A 9,110-nucleotide genomic window follows, 5' to 3' on the forward strand; every position below is an offset into this window, starting at 1 on the left:
TAAGCACCTCGCCACTCTCCCCTCAACCACCAGGCAACTTGTGAAGGCGATGCCACAAGGCCCGCCTCACCACGCTCTCACCGGCTGGGTCGATGACCTCGGCTCGCTCATCTTCCCTAACTATCTAATTTTCTCCTCTGCAAAAAATTTGCATATTGTCCGTGTTTTTAAACACTCTACAAACCATGATTTACAATCACCATTATACCCACGCCCCAGTGGAAATAACCCGTTCACTGCCCGGATCCTCTTCTTGGACAAAAGTTGTCACACCCCAGTTTAAGCTATGATCGCCCACAAGACGAGATGACTGGGGAGAGCCCCAGTGAGATCTCCACCAACAATCCGTCTCACATCAGACCGGACGCCGCCCTCCTTGGGCAGAACTCGCCTTCGGTCCTCCCTCACTGACAATGCAGCATGTGAACATTGGATCCACGCTAACTCCCCTCTCTCCCTCAGGCCGCTCCTCCGAAAGCCATCCCCACACACCATATCACTTCACTCGGTTCCCCCTTGTCGATCAGATGCACCATACCACACCCAACACCAGCAAAGCTGCAAGAGTCCCGCGGATTTTTTAAAGTGAGGTTACGGCTGATTTCTTTAAACACGAATGGTAACTTCTTACTTTTCATCGCTAATTATGTGCATTGACTGAATGTTATGAATTTGATTAATGCATTGGCAGGCGTTCCGGTTTTTATGTTTGGAGGATATGGTAGTGATGTTATGCGTGGTTCAAGGGTAGACACAAATCGGAAAAGCGATTAACTGAAAGGTATCATGTTTGATATTTAGTAGTAATTGAATGGTAGCTGTAGAAAAATTATGACTGGATGGAATAAAATGTCACTGAAACAGGTTTTTGTGACCTACATCGAGCGGAGTACATGGAGGTCTTCCTGCATATCTCGGTTTGTTGGCTAAGCTTGAAGCGTTGTGTCGCAACAGCGTCCTGAGGCTGTAATGAACCGTCAGTGGCAGATACTAACCAAATCGTGCTAGTCATTGGTCATCCAATTTTCAATCTTTATTATGGAACGCCAACCACACGGATTTTAATCAACATATGTGTAATTAATGACACACTGCTTGTTTTTGTGTATGTGATGAGTTCAAGATGACAAATCAGCAGGTCAGAGCTTTAGTGCCAGACATTCTGAACTGAACAAAAGTATAACCTGCTGTCTTCAGCACCATCTACAAACTTTCGCTTCTTTCAACTTGATTTTCAGAGAGAGCAGTTAGTCAATATGTCTTGTACATGATGCAAGCTGGGATCTTCCGGATTTTGCTGTTTTTTCATTCTGGTCCGTTTCTTGGCCGATATCGTGCAGGGGTCCTGATAAAAACCCAGATTTTCACCTACTAGTTTTTGCTAATGTTCTGTTATCAGTGCGTGAATTCTACGCAATTATGTTCCACGATTTATGTGTCGTCCCAGCAGCTCTGCAGGGATGAGGACCTGTGAATTGCCTTCTACGAGACAGGCAAACCATTAATTACGCAGATGTTAGTGTTTCGTATTTGTATCGATGATCAAACACGTGTTTATCTTTATTATTAAGTGTATGTTCTTACACAGTCATTAGGAGTCATCCTCTGGAAGCCATAAATATCTACAACAAGTTTGTCCCATAAATGTTGAGATATTTTACTGCATGATTGAAACCTGCTGTTGGTGCTAAATTATAAATTTCAGAGGATCACCAAAGTCCAGAGGATTTACAAAATCGCATGGCAATGTATTAAATACTTTTGAGATATTCCAGTCTGGACCAAAATGGTGCCATTGCCATGCCTAAAGCTATGCTGATGTGTAAAGGATAGACCAACATATCAGCAGGCTCTGTGGTTTTGGAATTTTGCAGGTTTTCTGTTGATTAAAGTTACAGGTTTTTGTTGTTTTGTTGACTCTGATAAAGTTGTGTTTCTGTACAGTAATCAGTGAGGTCTGGTCCCCTCAAACACTCCAAACACAGCCATACTGTTAAATAATGAATCTCAGCTCTGTTGCTAAAAGTCGGAGAGTGATTGATGTGTAGATGTTATGATATTATTGGATGAAATTGGTTAGTTCACACTTATGTAAGCACGCATCACATTTAGTTTTACTGGAAGAAAAAATTACAGAATTTTGATACAAAAATGCAAAGAAAATTGCAAATATATTGTTCAGTAGGGGTACAATATGACTTGTGGAGATCTAAATGGTTTAAACAAACCATTTGATTGTCCAGAACATATATTGAATTGATTTGAATAACTTTAATGTACCTGAAGTGGGCACTGTGCACCTGTGTTATGTAGGAAAATACAAGTATCGGCTAAGGATGGATCATGATGAATCTGGACATCCCTACCTACAAACAGTCTGGAAGGAAAATCCAAGTCAACAGACAGTGCTCACAGTTTCTCACTAAAAAAATGAACGGGGTCCTGCAATAAAATTTTTAGTATTAGAGTCATACATTGTATGATAACAAAGTTTTCAAAAGAGTGAGTCAGAAAAGTAGGCAAGGCCAGCCATCAAAATAAAATTTTTAAAAATCCATAATATTCTTACAAAAATATAGATCATTGCAGCTTTAAACACGGCTCAACAGGGGAAGAACAGAGAACAAGGTAAGACTGAGAAGGTTTCCCAGATGCAGAGTATTACGTCCCGTTCTATTGGCGGACAGAGAGCCTCACTACGGCACACTGACATTTCCTCCGAGATAACAGGCCTCAAAGCAGCAGACACAGGTGTATTGTAATGTTGCCATCACATTTTCTGCTTCGTAAACAAAACTTTAAAAAGTTTGGTTTATAATGGCAGGCCCAGCAGCCTGCGAGCCAAATATTCAGAACAGAGGCCAACTGTGATTGAAACCTGCATTAATACAGCTGAAATAATAACAAGGGCTATGCGTTTGTGTGTGTGTGTGTGTGTGTGTGTCCTGTGATAGATGACTGTGGATAGCCAGCATGACAGTGCATACCTCAGACTCCTAGTACTGTCTGGCATTTTAACACCAGATGGGGGATGAGCAGCCATTGTCTCTGGAGGTTTAGTATTAAAGCCAGTACAGTCTTCGCACAGTGCCACATAGATACCAACCCCTACTGTACTGTTTGCATGTATAAATATTCTTTGTACTGGAGGTACGGTGGACAATTTAGAACACTCGGATTCTGTGGTCCCCCACAAGAGCCGGATCTAATAATTATGAGACACTTTTCTCGAAATGAGAAGATCTTGGGCCTTTCTCAAAACAGAGAATATAAAGAAAAGACTTGTGTTCTTGCAGAGAATATTCTTGCAAATTGTCCTTGGAAGAATGAACTCAAGTTAAGACCTTCCTCTTTGCAGGAGCTTATAGTTAGGGCTGGCTGAGGTCAGTCCTGAACCACCCCTTAGTTATGGTGCTATAACCCTGCACCAGACTACCTTAAAACTGTCCAAACATCACAATATATTCTTATTTACTTTTTTCTTGAAGTGAAATGGAAGAGCTCTGGTTAGTTTATTTTTTAATTGTGTACTCCTCTAGGTATTTTTCGTTTCCCTCTTTCGTTTACTTATTTCTTTATTTGGAATCAGTGTGAAACTGAACAAACACTGCCTCTGGGATGCAAATCATAGCAAAGAAAAAATGGCTCTGAATGAATTATTGATTGAATGAGAATAGTGAGGCCACATAGGCAGGCCAGATGCACCTAAACATTTTATTACCAGTGCTCTAAAATGTTCAAGTGTCAGCGTTTGACAGATGCACACTCAGCAGAGACACAATCATTATTATCAAATCTGAGTTTAAGGTTTTTCCATTGAAGTATTTTAGTCTGTTCAGAGAGTGTTTCCTGAGGAGACATGAACATCAAGGCCTCAAATCCTCCATGCAAAGCTCTTAAATTTGGCTGCAGGCAAACAAAACGCAGCACGGTGGAAAAGGCCCAAAAACCACGTAAATTACACTAAAGCTGTTTGGATAAATCTGTCTTGAGAACAGGCAGGGACCCTTCACTTTCATTTTTCACTATATACTTTAGATACATATACAATTAACTCACAACTTCTTCAACATAAAAAAAACATGTAAATATAAATAACTTTAAGTTGATATTTACTTGTTTTTTTTTCATGTATATGCATGCACTGTATATAACAAATACCTGACATGATTGCATGGCATAATGCACTAACATAACATAAGTTAAGTCACGTCATTTCCATGACACTTGATGATTTGATGATGTCAACAATAAACCTTTAATATAATGTTTGTTTCTATCTTTACTGTGAGGACTGCTACTAAATTAGCTTTAACTGATAAGTTCCAGCATCTTTTTAGGCAAATTCAAAAGTTTTTTACCCAATAAAGCAGAGGAGCTGGTGGACTTCTCAGCCCTTAGTATTGTCTTCAGTCTACCTCACAAGCTGCATTCAGACCCAACACCCTCGACCACAAATGTAAGGCAGATTATTTGATGCCTGAGAGGCTACATCTGGGGCAAAGAAGTCTCCAAATCAGTTGCTACTGCTTGTAAAGTGTAAAGACACATAAGGATATTAGAATAGTTACATTTCAACATTAAATGACTAAAAATTATTATTATTATTAAGTTATTTGTTGATGAAAAATATGTTGTTGTCACGTCAGATAGATTTTCATCTGCAGTGGTAAGCACCAGCATCTCAGACCAAAACAACGGGCGCGGCGGCTGCCTCCACTGACTAAAGCTGTAATATTACTGAGCAGATAATCGTAAAACCCACTTCAAAGTAGACAGAAACAAAATAAAACTCCTCCTTAATTCACCAAGAAGAGACATATTTGTGAAAAGGGCTGCAATGACTGCAGGGTCCTCAAGGACGTTAATCCTCAAGGACAAATCTATGTCCACCAAAGTGCTTGTTGTTGCCCCTGACAGGCTCAGATTGTTATTCTAAGTGTGTGACAACATTATGGAAAGAATCCCTACAGATAGAGACCTTTAGTTTAACCAGAAACAGCTGTAATATTGCTATCACTCGACACCAGACTCCATAGACAAAAACGTTATTTTACATTTGCATATCATTGCAACTTCATTCAAAGTGGACAGAAACCAAATAAAACTCACCAAATGCACATTTGGTGAGTCATCAAAGTCATCAAACTACGTCTTTTGATTTTCTTTTGATGTGAGGGACCCCCTAGCAGCAGAAAAAAATGACACACTCAGAGCTTCTACCATCTATGATTCAGCTGTTTGATCATTCTGGAGGATTCACAGCTCCACCTAAAACATTAATTTATCACTTAGTTTCCTCCTTGAAGCGCCTCAAACTTTCTTTGGTGGCCCGCAGTTACGTGGCCATTTTTCTTGGGAAAGCCTGGGATTATTTTCTTGTCCGATTAGGGCCCTTTTTTTTTGCACCACCCAACAAAAGGCGGGTTTAAAAAAAAAAAAAAAAAAAACGACCACGGAATAAAGCCTCGACCCCAAAAGTTCGTTCGCGCTTTTGCGGCCCTTTGCGAAAGAAGGGTGAGCCGGCGGCATTCAAGAAAAAAGGGCGCTGTGGTTTTTTAGGCCGAAATTTTAATTTGTGTCTACGAGAAAAAATTTACAATTTGAAAGGGTGCACAAAGAGTTAGCGATGCCAATTTGGGTCTGTTGTGTTTTTAAAAAGCGTGGCGCAAACCAGGTAGAAAGTTTAGGCACATTTTCAGGGGCTTGGCAAAGAAAAGCTGTTTTGTTTTTTTGCGGAAGGTAAAAAAAAAAAGGAGAAGCTTAAGTTTCAGTTGGCGTTGAACGTTTTTTACGTTAGTGTGAAAAAAAAACCGAATAAGAAAAACTTTGTTGGAATAAAATTGCTTTGAACAAGGATTTGTGTTAACGAGATGTAAAAAAAAAGAAATTTTGGCCACGTTGGGTTAAGTACATTTGAAGAAAAGAAAGAAAAATAAGGAAGAGAACGCGCGTTCACGTTTTTTTTTAACGAGTGCAAAAGAGGGACAATTCCGGGGTGGGTGTTTTTGTCCGCGTAAAGAGGAGCGCCCACAGGTTGGAGTAAAAGCACAAGGCACCGCAAGCAAAAAAAGTTACGCGCGCGCGGAGCTTCGGAGCCGGTTTCCGGGGCTTTCGCTGGTCCGCGCGACAAAGGCAGGTTCCTCTTGCCGTCGGGCTCTGGCTCTTCCCGGCCTTACTTTTATTTGGCGGCTCGGATTAAAAGGAGCCTACGAAGGAAAAATCTGATTATTTCGAAAGCCGGTCTCGAAAAAACGAACCTTTTCTTGTTCCCAAAAGAAGACTTTCTTGGTGGGCCGCGAAATGTTTTTCAAAGATGTTGACTTGTTGGGCACCAATAGTGGTAGAAACGGTCTTGGATCGACAGCGCGCCTTCCGCGCTTAAAAGGCTCTCCGAAACAAGATGGCCGCGGTTTAAAGATATTTTTTTTTCGTTTTCTGCAAGAAGAGAGGTGGAAAAGTCCGCCACCCCAGAACTTGAATCTTGTTGGATAGGCGGGTTGTGTGGTTAGCGTGGAGTGAAAAAAAAAAAAAATGGAAGGATAAAAAGTTAGTGTTTGTTGTAAAAAAAGAAAGTTGCTCGACGCTTTTCCTCTCTAACAGGAAAGACGATTTATGAGGAACTTTCCGCCTTTGTTTCCAGGATGACGGCGAAGAAAAAAGAGCATTGTTGACGATTATGTTACATTCATTTGGAAAGCAGGAGAAAGTTGCAAAAAAAAAAAACAACTGGAAAAAATTTCCCGGTTATTTTTCTTGCCCCTGCTTCCGGGTTAAAAAGTTTGGAAGGGGAAATGAATGGCACGGACCATTCGAAAAAACAAATAGAACAAATGTATTGACTGGGCTTTTCTTTAATGGATACAAAAAAAAAGAAGACAAGCTTTAAGATGGGGCCACAAAAGTTTGGGCGAGTGTCCGCCTTTAAAGGTTTTACAGCTTGCTGGAGCTGGGAAACAAAAAAAAAACAACAAAAAAAAGAAAAAAAAAAGAAAAAAAAAAAAAAAAAAAAAAAAAAAAGAGACAAAAAAAAAGACAAAATAAACAAAAAAAAAAAAGAAAAAAAAAGGAAAGCAAGACTCGGCGATTAGATTGCGATGGTTGAAAAGATATAAAAGACGGTATTACGATGACATTGGGTGACCCTGAGTGATGATTGTGCTTTTGCACCAGGCACTGCAGGGTGCAGTAATGCTTAGCTCACTCAGAGTACTTTTAGACGACGCGAATCTGCTCGGGGCCTCATTTGCCTAATGTTAGCCAGGTGGTTAGCAAGCACGTATTCTTAGCTGGCTAGTGCGTTTGCGCGCCGGGTTGCGCTCTGGCCTCGCCCGCGGGGCCCGGGCGCCCGCCCCCCCGGGCCGGCCCTGGCGGTGCGCCTGCATTTGGTCGGAACGTCTTCGATTTCTATTTCCATACCTATGTTACATAGGATCTTTAGAGCATGTTCCAGTGCGTCTGCAGCGACCTTCAGTTAGAGAGTCAACTCGCGCCTGATTTTTACCGTGTTTATTTCTGGTTAGCGACGTCTTGCATTTACCGTTTAACTATATGGGCATAACTTGCTTTTCATGGACGATCTATACATTGGGAAAAAGTGTACAGGGAAACCAATAGGGCTGGGCAGTGAACACCATGCCAGATATGTGCAGTGCACCATGGCTCGACAACCACACGGCTTGCTCAGACGGCCCTCGTGTGAAGTGGGGCGTTACGCGCGCTACCAGGCGAAGTATAGAATTGTTCATTATCAAAATTGGTGACGGGAGATAATCCGTTGAACGTTGAACTTTGTCGGATAACGAGGGCACTTGAGGGTGAATTGTTGTGGCCGGCAGTAGTTTACCACCACAGAGACATCAACCACGAAGAGTGGAGAAAGGTAATTTTGAGGAAAGAGCTGTGGATTGGAGTACTGCAAGAGTACCAAAGGAAATTAACGTATTTAGCTATATGCTACCGGGCTAAGTGACTGAGTGAAAAAGGGCAACTGGGCACCGTAGAGTAGCTGCACCTGGTGGGAGCTGGCAACCCGGTGTACCAAGGGCTTGAGTCCTCGTATACATTAGGAGAAGTAAACACGAGGCCTTGTTAGCCACCCCAATTATTGAATTACGCCCGTTAACTCTGACCCACCCAATTTTGTTTGGATTTCAGATCCTGGTTTTGTATGTTTTTTTTTGCATCTAATCAAGTAGCTTAGCTACTGTATGTAAGTTTCGTGGTACAGCCTTAAACTGGTTTACATTGCTATTTGACTAAGTAGAGTCTTCTGAATGGTCTGCATTAGATAATCATGTTTCCTCTTCCGCTCCCTGCGTGTGTGGTGTCCTCGGGGTCGGTTCTTTGGGTCCAGTTCTGTTTCCCTGTCATGCTTCCTCTGGGGTCAGTTGCTCAGCCGCGTTCCATGACATGTCATACCACTGGTGTATACGGATGATACATCGATCTTACTTTTCTGCGAAACCCAATTAACCTTGAATCAACTGTTCCTCTCTCCAATGGAGTGCTTAGGCGTGCCACCAGGGAAGACTGGAGGGCTCTAAATTTTCTCCACTCAAATCCTGGATAAAGATTTAAATCATTTTATTTGGCCCTGATAACTTTGTCACTGCCGTTGATCAGTTTATTGTACCTTACGCACTATTATCAAACCCAGCTGCTAAGAATCTGGGGTGTCAATTTTCGACCGAGCATATGACATTGACATCTCATGTCACAAAACTTGTCCAGTCCTGTTTCTGCAGCTACGACAACTGTGAGTAAAATGTCAAAAGATTCCGTGGTCCTCAGGTGATCTGTGTAACAATGTTAATTCTTCATTTTCTCCCGTCTAGATTACTGTAACTCCCGGTCTAACACGTGCCTCAGTCAGACTTCGTTTAAACCGATTACAGGTTAGGTCCAAAATGCAGCCGCAGACTGTTAACCAGAACCAGGTCGTCCCACATTACTCCTGTTGCTGCATCCCTTCATTGGCTTCGCAGTAAGGAATTTTAGAATCAATTATAAGATCTCTACTGAGTTACATATAAGGCACTTCATTGACCTTGCCCCCAGTAACATTTTCAGACTCTTGTTCCTCATTCCACTCCTCGGCCACTCGCTCC

This window comes from Morone saxatilis, unplaced genomic scaffold (assembly GCF_004916995.1).
Source record: "Morone saxatilis isolate NCDOM2014 unplaced genomic scaffold, NCSU_SB_2.0 Contig11, whole genome shotgun sequence".
Classification (NCBI taxonomy): Eukaryota; Metazoa; Chordata; class Actinopteri; family Moronidae; genus Morone; species Morone saxatilis.